Source organism: Corylus avellana, chromosome 7 (genome assembly GCF_965113065.1).
Source record: "Corylus avellana chromosome 7, dhCorAvel1.hap1.2, whole genome shotgun sequence".
Classification (NCBI taxonomy): domain Eukaryota; kingdom Viridiplantae; phylum Streptophyta; class Magnoliopsida; order Fagales; family Betulaceae; genus Corylus; species Corylus avellana.
Window position 1 is genome coordinate 7,031,937 of NC_142496.1, and position 2,648 is coordinate 7,034,584.

A 2,648-nucleotide genomic window follows, 5' to 3' on the forward strand; every position below is an offset into this window, starting at 1 on the left:
ACGTGTGACATACACCCCTTAATCCTTGTATCTTTTATGGCTTAGCATCATTGATAAAGATAAATTTATTGGAGTCATAGAGAGAAAGTCGACTAATAAACCAATTACTTTTGAAAAGTCCTTGCTTCTTTGTGTGTGGAATAACTTTCCTGTCTTGGCTTGTTTAGCGTTTACTTTTGTAGCTAAAAGAGATGCAAATTGTATTTGCATACACCTTATACTAAATTTAATATTCAAATATTTTATTTATTTTCAACGACCCATTTTGGTCATTTTATTTTTACCTTTTTCCTTGTCCCACCCTTCCACAAAGTCCACACGGTAACCAGCATAAAATCACGTGGGTGAGAACCTGAGGGACGGCCAAAAACCCAGATTCAGAAAAGTTTCCGACTTGAAGTTCCTCTGGTTCCTCCTTTGGTTGGAGTTTCTTCAGTTTTCACATTCACAGGTGAAGGATGGATAGAAGGCTTGTTGAAGAAGAGAAAATGATTGCAGAACTCTATGAAGCCTCACGGAATGGGTGTGTAAGCACCTTGACCACTTTGATCCAAAGGGATGTTCGCATTCTCGATAGAGTTTCACTCACATCCTTTAGTGAGACCCCCTTACACTTAGCCGCTTTGCATGGCCACCTTGAAATTAGTAGACTTATTCTTAGCAAGAAACCTACACTTGCAAAAGAGGTGGACTCGCTAGGACGAACCCCGCTTCATCTGGCTTCTGCTGAGGGTCACACTGAGATAGTAAAAGCATTGTTGCAAGCAAATACAACTGTTTGCTTAGCTTTTGATCAGCATGAGAGAATTCCTCTCCACTTTGCTGTAATGAGAGGGCGAATAGAGATTATAGAAGACTTAATTAGAGCTCAACCAGAGTCCATAAGGAAGAATCTCAATGGTGAGAGTGTATTGCACTTGTGTGTTCAATATAATCACCAGGATGCTCTAGAACGGCTAGTGAAGTTGGCTGATTGCGATGAACTAGCTCCTCAATTCCAAAGACCATGATGGCAACTCCTTATTGCATTTAGCTGTGATGCTCAAGCAAATGAAGGTAGGTGTGTTAAAAATATCTGTTACTACTCTTTTATAATAGATATTTCTTTCTAGTGATATATAAAGTAGCACACTTTCTGCGTCTACAAATTTATTTGAAATCTACTTCTCTTTTTCCCTTCCTTTTTTCGCGAGCTTGTTTTGCATTCATAAAGTAGGAATAAAATTGTAAGTTGGTAGAAGATATATTCGTATGTTAAGTAAGAAAGGAAGGAAGAATCACAATGTTGTCATACATGCCCACAAGAAATAGAAAAAATCCTCTCGTTTCATGTGGTTCTTCTAAAGATCATGCAAAGAGATACGTAACAAATAACCCAAGAAATATCATTCAATGTGGTTGAATTAAATTTATTTGGATTTCTTTTTGTTGAAGTGCTTTTAGAGTTTCCGGTAGCTATTGGTCAATAGAATGTTCTGTTTGCGCAGGCCATAAAATATCTACTTTCAATACCTGCAATTAAAAGAGATGCTAAAGCCACAAACAAGCTTGGCTACACAGCTTCAGATGTCTTAGATGCCTGTGATGTCTGTTCAAGAGATTTTAAATATTTTGAAATCCAAAAAATTCTAAACGAAGCTGGCGTGAGAAGATCAAAGGGTCTAAATTCTTCCCTACCACCGACACCGAGTAGTACTAGTGTTGATGGAGCACAACAATCTCAATCAGGGTTTAAGACATGGTGGGGGTGTGTTCTTTCGTCATTAGGTAAACGCTTGAAGCGCCAGGGAAATTGGATGGAGGAAACACGTGGCACATTGATGCTAGTGGCTACTGTGATGGCAACCATGGCTTTTCAAGCTGGGATCAGCCCACCAGGTGGCGTTTGGCAACAAAATATATCCAACTCCACGGAGGGTTTCACCTGTAGCAACCAAACTGTATGTGAAACAGGCAAAGCAGTTTTATCATATTCTGATTCAGATGATACATACATATTGTTCTTATATTTCAATAGCACCTCGTTCTTTGCATCTTTGGGCGTCATACTTTTGGTTATTACTGGATTTCCTATTAGGAGCAACTTTTTTATATGGCTTTTGACATCAGCCATGCTTACCTCAGTCGTGTCCACGGCACTTACCTATTCAGTGGCACTGAGGCTTGTAACCTCAAAAGACCTTAGTGAAAGATTTGCTTCGTGGGGCTCGAACTTAATATATGTTTGGTACGGATTGGTTGCGATTGCTATTGTGATTCACATAATTCGCCTACTGCATTGGATGGTGAAGAAGTTGATTCACATAATTCGCCTACTCTATTGGATGGTGAAGAAGTTGATTCACATAATTCTCCAACTGATCTATTCGATGTTGAAGATGTTCTGTAATTTCATACACAAGTTAACAAGGAGTGCAACAGAAGACCGAGCTAATGTCTAAGAGGAAAAATGTCATTATCAGAATTTCTGTTTAGCTTGGAATATGAACAGAATTGAAGGAATTAAAAATGATTGGCCTTGTTATCTTTTGCTATTGTGTTCTATTTTAGATTATTATGTTAAAGAAATTTGGCATGCTTTTTTTGGTTGACTTTTGCCTTAAATTTGGTTATTGTTTGATGTTTTGGGGAGAAGTTATGGTAAATGA

At 38.3% G+C, this 2,648-nt stretch overlaps 1 pseudogene; it reads left to right on the forward strand.

Moving 5' to 3' along the window:
• The first annotated feature begins 485 nt into the window (after nucleotides 1-485).
• On the forward strand, nucleotides 486-2,441 carry LOC132185357 (uncharacterized; annotated as a pseudogene).
• The last annotated feature ends 207 nt before the right edge of the window (nucleotides 2,442-2,648 follow it).